We start from the raw sequence: 11,477 nt of genomic DNA, 5'->3' as shown, positions 1-11,477 counted from the left end.
TGACCTCACGTCTCACTGGGAGGATGCGCTTTAGCTTGTTTACATACTTTAACCTCAGCAAGTTGCTGCATGGTCGCTCTTGCCTATGTAGTGGGGATCGAAGATGAAGTTCATCGTTCCTACTTCTCACACTTTTTGTTTAGTGTTTTTTTTACATTTGAAACTATCGACCGGCCAGTAAGCAGAACCAGCAGGAAGAGAGTTTATACAGTGGTAAATTGATTTTCCTATCCTCATTAGTGTTTCGTTAGCCTGGGAAAACCCTGACGAACTTCCGGTAAATTTGAGATTTGCTCTGCAAGTCAGTCTGGCCAAGAGCCCATTCAAACCCATTTCCAATTTTTCCAAATCGAGGCACCAATCACAACCGTTGAGGCGGGACTTTACACGATGATGATAGCGCAGCGACGGCAAGTAGCTTTTTGTTTACATGACGGCCACCAAAGTGCAGCAACCCGTTGATGCTGCTGTCACTGCTACGTCACCCGGATCATTGGTCCGATTGGTTGAAGGACTATCCAATTGCGCCCAGAGGCATTTGAGCGGCATCCGTTGGTGACGCCCCTTTGGAAATGAGCTGTGAATGAACCTTCCCCAGACCCACTCTCAGTTACAACTCAGAAGGGTCTGGTGTCAACCAGGCTAGTGTTTTGTGGTCGTTTGTTATCATCTTGTCCAAAAAAAAAAAAATAACCTCCACTACAATTGCAAACTGTTTTTCCCCCTTTAGAACCAATTGCCTCAGTCGCTAACTCCCACATAAAGGATATTTAAACTTAAAGCTTATGAAAATAAAATGAAAATAGCTTTAACCACAAAAGTCTCTTTTTTACACTTTTGTAAATCCTGATTTAGAGCATTCAGGGCCATGACACAAAATAAAAGGCTGGTATCACAATAGATACCAACAGTTGCTGTATGCAGCTTATTGCAAATTAACAAATATCAATATTTGACTTTAGTTATATAACTACATTGTTTATGTTTTTCTACAGAATTTATCCATGGCATTTTACACAAGATTTATTCCATTAGCTTTGTGGGGCTGTAAAGTGCTTTGAGCTAAATGCTAACATGCTAATGTTTAGCAGGTAATGTTTTTCTTGTTATCCTTAGTTTATCGTGTTAGCATGCTGATATTCAACAACATGTCATTAGTTTTTGCACAAAGTTGTCCTGATGATGGCGCTAAACTAGATGAAATGTTAAGGAATAGGAATCACCAAAGTAAATAAAGTTTATCCTGAGTTTTGATTTCATGTCAATCCATCAAATAGTTGTTGAGATCAAAGTGGTGGATCGACTGACCCACTGACAGAACGACCGTCAATAGCAATCCACAAAATCATGCTGCTAGCGTGGCTTAAAAAAAAACCCAACATACTTCTAATCGACACAAGTCTGTTAGTGGCATCCTAAAAAACAGATGCCGCATACAATTTTCTACACACAAAGAAACAGTGTGATTAATGACTAAACAAGGAGAAGTGAAACCAGCATAGAAAGGAGAACATTCAAAAGAAATGTTTTTCTGCGATAATTTAGTTAATTGAGTGCTGTGCCATTGTAGCTATTTAACCTTCTGTGCCAACCATCAGAGCTGTTCCAATTACACTGTCCAAATCTACTATTCAAATCCTGCCAGTCACATGTAGGGGAATTCTGACAGCAAACACAAGATTAAATATGAAATACAATAATACACAACATTAATTATAGACTTGTCGTTGATACAATGGCTGAGCTTTTCAGAGTGCGGGATTTGACAGGAGGTCACAGCAGGACTGTCCAGACCTTGATCCTGGCTTCCTTCCATGACCCTGGTCCCTGGGGTGAATGCCGACAAATGAAACTTGAAGCCAGTGGCAGGAACACGGGAGTTTATGGGCCACTGGGAGAATCCGGTGGCTGCATCATCAGCCCAGAGGAGGATACTGCCTCGCACAAAACCATGCCTCAGGCTTTGAGCGATCAGAACTGTATTAAAGTGCAGAAATTTTATCTTTGTGCAATCCGGTTAAAGTACTCTGGGAATCATTGTATTAAAATAACCTGTGTAGGATTTGCTCTCCATATAATATTGATGATACAGTATTTTCATTATAATGATTTTCTTTTTTTTTTTTTTATCTCATACCGATTAGGAATTAAAGGAATTAATCTCTCTGCATCTATAGAGCAACCCCATTTCCTTTTTGGATCAAGACAAAATGAAACAAACAGTAGATCAGTTGATAAATATTTTTTTTATTACACCAAGCACTAAACTAATTTCATTCCAGTCAACATATTAATGGAAATTCCACACCACCTTTAATGTATAAAACCATATTTGCTTGTGCTGAGATGTAACTTCTAACTCCCTGTTCTATTTCTACAGCAACATATTGCACAATTCATCTTCCAGCAGTATCTGTACATCTGTAAATTACTTTCCATGCCACCACAATCGGGAATTTTCCTATTCCTTTTGAAATGAAACCACAAATGTGTTGCAATTGCAGAGACAATGTTATAATCCAATTCTGAGCACAATACTATATATCATATTGGAAACCCTTTTTACTTTCACCTCAGACATACCACCTAGCCTATGCGTACACCATCAAGTGGGTTCTACCTGCACATTCTGCTGCCTCTCTGACCTTTGCTTCAGTCAGACTGTAAGAAGACAGCTCTGACAGAAAAAACACAGATAATTGATCTGTGTTAGACTCCCAGAGGTCACACCAATTATTTCCTCTGTGAAAGTAAGCCGAGCAAAGGAAGACCAACTACCCAGTCCATCATGAGACAAGGAGCCAAACTGCTGCATTGTTTTGTATTCACATTTCTTTTTCCCTCTATTGTCTTTTCTCTCGTTCAGACCGGAAATGTTGCCAGAAGAAATGTCATAAAAATGTGCCGCCTCTCACTCAGCCCAACAAAAACAGTTTATTTGTCTTTACGGTTCTCAAGCTCGTGTCTCTCTTTCTATTTTCATCAGCAGACGAACCACGTCAACATCTGCCCGGTCACGTGATCTGTGACTCAAGCCCGGATAGACACTAACACACACATGCACTGGCACAAATGTATAGTCTATACACACATCCACTGTATAGGCAAACAAAGGTTAAAAAACTCACAGTGCCACATGCATACACATTGCACACGTTTGCAATGTGCGAGTGAAAGGGCAAGTTAGAGGTTAACCAGCAACTAGAGATCGTATTTAGACGGAGAAAAACAGATGAGTTGTGTTATTTTATTTTATATTGTTATTGAGTTTTGACCTCAATTTATATTCTTTCTTCTCTCTGTCCTTGGCTTCTTCCTTCCCCACATTATCCCTCATACTGTACAACTTCCACCCACACACACACACACACACACACACACACACACACACACACACACACACACACACACACACACACACACACACACACACACACACACACACACACAAACACACACACCTCAGTTCTCAGTTCATAAAAGCTTTTATATTTGCTGTTATATGCATCATTGAGGACATCCATCTGTCCTGAAGAAAAATCCTGCAATGCAAAATAAACAACAACAGGGAGCTGCATTGATGAGGGGTAACAGATTAATGCCTTTAAAGACTTATCAGATGCCAAAAGGTTTAGAATACTCAGAGACATGATTTTACAACTCTGAAAAGCTATCCTGGCGGCAACTATTTTATCTTTCTTTCCATCAATCGCAAGGTAAACTGTAGAAATACCACGTCCACGTTACTATAAGTAATCTACCAGGAATGTGCACTTCAATGTATCTGATTGGCCAACGCAGCGCCCTGCCAGATGAAGTAGCGCTGCAGTAAAAGTTGAACCTGGATCAACTTTTTTCTTGGGGTGATCCTGGATTTGTTTTTTGCTATGCTATGAAGCCTACTCATTTAGCTCCCACAGCCACAGCATAGCTGACGAGCAAATCTCCACAAATAGACTTCGGGCTGGTGGCCACAAGCACTGTAATTGGTCAGCAAAGGGCCTTTTGTTAGGCCTCCTACAAGTTGTTAATACTGGTAGAGATTGTTGATGACAACATCACAAAAAATGAAGAAAGACTCAGTTCTTTCTCCTTTTCAGGAACACGGATCAACAGTAAAACCTACTGTATGCTTGCTACGATGACAACTTTCATTCACAACTGTTGGCAGTAGTCTTCTATTCAGTAGGTGGAATACTTGGTCAAGGTGAACGTATCTGGATGTAACTCCAGTTCTGTAAGTGTGTTTGTAGCCCACCTCCCGTCTATATCAAAAAGTACCTAAGAGAATGTAAATACTGTAAATACTATACTGTGCGGTATACCATTGATGCATAATATGGACTGAGCTTTTTCCCTGACATTTTGCAGTGAGATAAATCTGTAACGTATGCATTGAAAGGTTATGGACATTGCAGTCTATGGGATGGCAGTGCTACAGCATGTACAGCTACATGTGCAGTCTGGATGTGAGACCAGAGTGAAGGCTTGCTATCTCACTTTGCATCACATCCTCTTGGAGGATTATCCACTACACTGTTTCCTGTTTTTAGTGTGTATCAATTTAAAAAACATTAATACACTCAACAACATCCATGCTTTAAACACACTCACCAACATATCCAAAGCCTGACCATGCTCCATTTGGGGCTAACCCATCCATTTCTTCTATTTAAAAACCACAGCCTTAAGCCAGTGGCCAATGAAACACAGCTACAGATGGCTCCTTAATGCTAGCATGGACATTAAGAGATGGGGGGGGAAAGAATGAAATAAGCCAAATGGGAGCAGAAGCAGCTTTGCAACAGATGTAGGGAATAAGGGATTAGCATGACTGCAAAAAGTGCAAAGATGGACAATAGTGGTCACTTTGTAGTCTAGTGGTAAACATTCTGGTCAAACAGTTACTGACCTTTACATGTGCCTCTGTTGTGTGTGTCTTGTTTCCTCCCTCTGTTTCTCTCTCTCTTTCTCTCTCTCTCTGTCCCTTGTTCTGCCCTCCTCCCTCTGCCGGTTGCACACCTGAGCGTAATCAGTGCTCAGGTAGAGGTGGGGAGGTGATAAGAACCCAACCTCCATGCACACTTAGGTGCTGGAGTTTTGTTATTTAAATTTTATTGTGTTTGTTTGGGCTGGAGATTACCGGTAGTTCAGTTATTTGTCTCTTTTGTTTGTTCTAGGATTAGCTTACCCTACTTCCCATATTTTGTTCTTTTTGGCCGGGGTCTATAGTCCCTTTTGTTTCTCTTTGTTTGCTACTTTTGGGAATATATTTGCATTATTTAATAAAGCTTGTTGGTTAATTGTTAACCTTGTGTCTGGCATCATTTTTTACATGTTGCATCCTCCAATCCCTTTTGAGCCTTGGTTTGTTTCTTTAAATGGAGGCCGTAAAACTAACAAAAACACTTAATTATTTTCAGTTGCAGTCTGCAACTAGATTTAGAAAACTATCATTAATAAAGCATCCTGACTGATTTGGTATTAAACAAAAGATCATACAGAAGGCATAATACTACTGCCTTTGGGTCCCACGTGGAGAAAATTCACATGACTGTGGGATTGCAAGTAATGATTTAGCTGTAAAAAACAGCACCGGCTTCCAGTTTATTCTCTAAACGTTATGTACAGTGTTGGGCAAGTTACTTTTAAAAAGTAATTAGTTACAGTTACTAGTTACTTCTTCCAAAAAGTAACTAAACTAGTTACTCAGTTACAAATTATGAAAGTAACTAGTTACTTCAGAAAGTAATTACTGCGTTACTTTCAAGTACATTTTTAAATGAAGTGGGAAACAAAGCGTCTCCCCTGTGTTTTCTGACCAAGGTGGAAAATCTGTAGCAGGAAAAGTTAACCCTCTCCTTGATTGTGTAACGCTATACCTGTCTCTCTCTCTCATTGACTGACTCGCTTGTGTTGCTCGTTGTGTGTCTGACTATGCGTGCTTTCGAACACCCACCCAACTCTACCTCTGATTGGCTTACCATGACATTTTACTCAACCTCAGCCAATCGTCAGCATTTATGCGCTTGTGTCGTGCACTGTCCACTAACCAAGGAAGAACAGTAAAAAAAGGTCTTTGCCTCTAGGCTCAGAGATCTAGTTGGTCTAATGAAAAAAAGAGCTTCAATTATAGTAACGCGCCGCATTTTTTGGCGGTAACGGCGATATTAAGATGGGAAGAGTAATCAATTAGATTACTCGTTACTAAAAAAAAGTAACGCCGTTAGTAATGCAGTTATTTATAATGCTGTTATAACGCCGTTATTCCCATCACTGGTTATGTATTAGAAATACATAGGCTACAATGCATCTGTTCTGCACTTGTGCATTATTCAGGCCTTGTAGGCCTTGGAAACACTTAGTGCATTCATGCAAAGTGTTTCTGTGCCTTTGTGGAAAATCTGCATTAAACACTAGTGAAGCAGCTACACTGTTGGATGTTAAATGTACAGGAAAGCTACAGAATGTGTAGGTGAAGATGACATGAATTATCTATTTGTTTTCGCAGCCTCTTTGCATTGATATGTTTTAGCTTGTGTGTATACCTTACATATCTACAATTATCTTTGAACCACTCCCATGAAATTACACATCACACATATTTATTGTACCTGGCCTTTACAATAAACACGTCAAATGTTAATGGTTAAGTTAAACAGTATAAATAACAAAATGAATGTGAATATTATGCTAAACAGTGCTACATCTTTACCATTGTTAAAGTATGACATGACGTGTTGGTTATCACGTCACTGACATCACCATCATCATGACGCAGACGAACGGAAGTCGCCGGACGACAATCTTCTGAACATAGCCATATGAGAAATACAGAGACAGTGTTGTGGAGCTGATAGTCTTAGCAACTAATTTGGCAATGGCTTGAACGGACGTTCGTTAATATCAAAAGGTTACGCACTAAAACTTTAACCTAAGCATATTTCTACCCTTAATGTAATAGAACTGTGTCATGAAGCCCTTTTAAGGAGTTACCACTTTTATGCAAGGTTGTTTTTGTTGTGAAAAACAATCACAAATGTGCTGTAACATATTGGAGAACTGTTAACTAGCACAAATAGTTCATGTGATATGTATGACTAAAAAGGAAAATGGAAAATAAAACTCAAGAATTTTAGCTTTCGATTAATACCAAATTATGCAATGTAATTGCAATAATAATTGGAATCTATGTGATGGCAATTTTTTTCTGATATTGTGGGATTGTTGTTTTTAGTGTGGCATCCTGACAGAAGTCTTAAACATTCTGGTTATAAAACATGTTGGATTTGCTTCAGAGATCTGTGGCTGTCATGTTTGTGCAAATTTTGTGTCCTTTAATGTTGGTGTTCAGCAGAATCTGAGAGTTTGTGATAAGTGTTTGTCTGTATATTCTGTGTGTGTGTTTGTTAATGTATGCTTGTGTAGCTCACTGTGTCTTTATCTTTCCATCTCTCCTCAGGCATCCTTCCCTCTGTTTTTACAAGATGTTGAAAACTGCTGTATCCCTAAGGGATTCCCAACTGTGCATCCAATGCAAATGAGCCAAAGCCAGTTAAAGTGAGATAACAGCATTAACAGTAAAATTTAAAATCGAAACTCTAAAGATAAAATTACTTATGTTGCTTAATGCTCTAACAGCTGCTACATTTAAAAGTCTAAAACTTCTAAAGTGCTAAAATCTGAATAGGCCTACTGCCTCGCAGCGTTGCTCTAAATACAGATTGTCGGTGGTTGTGCTACAATCTTAAAACAATGAAAAGTCATTGTCATGGCCATTTTACTGTTATGGTATTGCTAAATATGTTTAAGAATATTGTTTTTGTAATTTCGCCTTTGACAAATTTGATTTTAGATTCTCTTTTTCCTTACCTCAGATGTTATTTTGTACAACACAAGAAACATGTAAATAATGTACTGTGAAAAGTAACATATAGACAAATATAACTGATAAAACATCCAATTACATCGTACAAACTGAACAAGGAGGTTATTTCTAGCTTCCAGCTTTGTTTGGATTTAGAAAAAGAACTTGCAACTTGGATAGTGGGTTAGAAAAAGTTAGCATCCTAGCTACATTCAACCACTAACTGTTTGGAACAGGTATTCTAACTGACAAAGGAACAAACAAAATATTGCATGGCATGTTATTACAGTAAAAACCAACCAAACTGTATTTTTGGTTTGTTTGCTCTTACATTTCTGTTGGTATTGGTCAGTTTTTTAAGTTGGTCTGTGAGTTTCATCTCCAGTTGTCTCACCTGCTCTCACGTAAGTGCGTCTGTGGCGACACGAGAGTGGACAGAACAGAGGAGTTGTGGTGTAGGTGAAATCTGCCCCAAAAACACTGACAACACCACCTTGGGAATTTTACCTAGGGAATGATTTTACTTACTAATTGTAATGTTATTGATACAATTAAGGACACACAGGTACGTATACAATTTAGCCAGAGACGAGGTTCAATTTTAAAAGGAACCACAAATTTTATTTTGATAATTTTAAAACAATTTAAAACACATTCATACCTCGTGGAAGGGAAAGGGGGGAATTATAATTGCTGCTGAGGCTTACCAGCGGTGGAGAAAGGGGTCACGAGGGCAGTGAGGGATCCCAGGGAACACACACAAAAGTCGCTTTCCAACCGGAGGGATTTTTGCAGTTCCTAGAACATAACGTTCCTAGAACCCTTTTTTTCTCATGTTCAGACTGGACCAATTTGTGGGATTATTAAGTTCCTCTGACCGCATTTCCTGTAACTCTTTCAGCTCCTACTTCAGGGCAGGGTCTTTTTGCCTTTTCCCTTTTCCGCATAGGAACCCTTAGTGACCTAGCAACATCTGAAACACAAACAGTACATATTCTTCACTGTCTGTTGCAATTCGCCTACGTTTGCTAACTCATAAGACAAACATCACGCATTCAACCAGCTAATTGTTAATGCTAGTTAAACTTCTGTTTTGTTTGCCTGTTGCGCTCTGCTCTTCTATCTTCTTCCATCATATTAATTAGGATCATATTACGCTGGAGCCTTCGTCTTCTGTGTTTCTCTGTTAAGTACTCCAGCCTAGTCTTTAAACGGCGCTGTGCGAACTCCGTTATGAGGATCCTCGCAAGGTACAACAGGAACATTCCGATGGCCTCCTCCATGCTGGTTTGTTGTTGTATGTAACACTAAAGTCAAGTGACGACGCTATAAAGACCATTGCCGTGCTTGCGTCACTCCCTTACCCCTCCTACCAGTTCCTATGGCCACTTGGCCAGTGTGAATGCAAATGGCAAAACCAGTTTTGGGGGAGGGAAGTTAGTAGAACTGTTTAGAAGGGGACTGTTCCTATATCTACGTTCCTGTAACTACTTGGTCGGAAAGAGGATAAACACACACACACACACACACAACAGTGAACACAGTAAAGAAAACGGGGTAGACAACACTGCACACAGGAAGGGGATACCACCACCCAGATACCAGCACCACCACTTTCGGCTCTCAGCAACTGAAACGGGAACAAAAAACTGTATACACACACACACACACACACGATTCACCCAACATAAAGAAAATCAATATATGAAATTTTGATGAAAAGAACAAACTGGAAGAAACTTAACACATAAACTGCCAGAACCACCAGTGGTTCTAGGAAGGCAGTGCAAAACAAAAGAATATAAATCCAAAGAAAACACTTGTCAATAAATCAAAAAACAAAACACTAATTATAATTAGAACACAATGGCAACTTAACCAAAGAAACTCAAATTTGTAGGTAGAAAACTAAACTCACTAATGAAAAGAAAACTAAACAAAAATGTCAATGCAACGTTTAACTAAATTGAAAACAAAATAACAAAATGGAAAAGAAACAACTTAATCAACCAAATTATAATGTAGGGAGCCAACCCCTTCGCTACATTTGAACGTTTTAAAACACTGGCCCGCATAAAACAGGTGGCTCACACGTTTGACCGCAGCAGAACAACGCACACGGAGTGACCGACGCACTTCTGTCACCAACGAGCAAGAGGGCAGTCAGGAGGACTATTACCTGTTTTTATAGGGGGGCCCTGCAGCAGTGATTGGCCAAAAGAACGCCAGGTAGAACGAGTTACACGTCCATCTTGAAACTCACTGTGTTGTGGTCGTTAGCATTGTTAGCTAATTGTTAACTTGTAGGATTAGCTCTGAGGTGTTTCAAAAACACAGTAAACAATGGCACAGTCATACCCAGGGTAAGAGCTAAAAGACCAGGAAGTAAGTAGTGTAGTTTTCCAAATGTATTGATCAGTGAGCCAAACACTTTTCAGGACAGCTTTAGCAACGCTTAAGTGACACACAGATCACTGGTGGTGTTTTCATTGTTCAACCAACATTTATTATGATAATTAAAAAAATTAAAGTAGCCTATCTATTTAATGAGTACTTTACAGGAAAGTGGCCATTTAGCAGCGATACTGAGAGCAGTGTGGAGGTTTTTGAAATTAAAATAAGTAAATCATTTATTTTTTTTTAAGTAAATAAAAAGTAAGTCTTTTGTTGCTCATATTGTTTGTTTTAAAAATGTGTGTCCATTATCTACAAGAAAAACTATGTAGTTCCTATTTATGTAATTCAGAAGAGACTTTAGTCATGTTTAGCTTTACTCAATTGTTGTTTTATGTTTTTAACAAATTAATCTTTCAGTTTTTAACTGACCTCTGATAAAAACAAACACACAGCTCACACAAGAGACATTACAGTAACATTACAGTAACCACAACCCACTATCCGTCTGTCATGTTAACCCAAGTGACATTCATGGATAGTCTGCTCAGTACAAAGTGATAACTCATGACTCTCCCTCGCCATGATGTCAGCTAGTAGCATCGACAAGAGGACAGTTTACTATCATCTGTGTTTGATTAATTGGTATGTGTGTGTGTGTGCGTGCATACGTGCACGGCCAGTGAGTCTCAATAATTAGAGTTGATATGACAAACCTATTTGCATAATAGGAAAAATAACTTTCTTCTTCTTCAGATGCAGGTAGGTGGGTGTCACTGTCTGTGAAGATCATTTCGCACAATTAAATTGTGATCATCTCTGATGGTGTCTCATTAAGAGGCCCAGATATTGATGACTTGGTGTCTGCATTTAGCCCCCCGCTACCCAGGGATTAAATTATTCATGTCATTCTATCTGTTTTCTCTTGTCATTAGGTCAGCCTCAGTTCTTCATTTTAAAATGACATATGGTGATTATGTATCCAAATAAAAGTGAAACTGCATACCCCATCATAAATCTTGTGATTTGATCAGAGTGAAATCACATCCATCTACTTTGTGGTCTAGTCTAAAATAATAATAAATAAACGTGTTTTTCTGTGCTTGGGTTATAAATGGCTTTGCTGCAGCAGCAGTAGCTACTTGAGGCTGTTCAAAAATGTCACAAATCTGTGTTCACTTGTGAAGCCAATTGTTCACAAACCTGAAAGTCGTTG

The sequence above is a fragment of the Perca flavescens genome, chromosome 4 (assembly GCF_004354835.1).
Source record: "Perca flavescens isolate YP-PL-M2 chromosome 4, PFLA_1.0, whole genome shotgun sequence".
In the NCBI taxonomy this organism is placed as follows: Eukaryota; Metazoa; Chordata; class Actinopteri; order Perciformes; family Percidae; genus Perca; species Perca flavescens.
The sequence above is the reverse complement of the archived record's forward strand: the minus strand, read 5'-3'. Positions refer to the sequence as shown.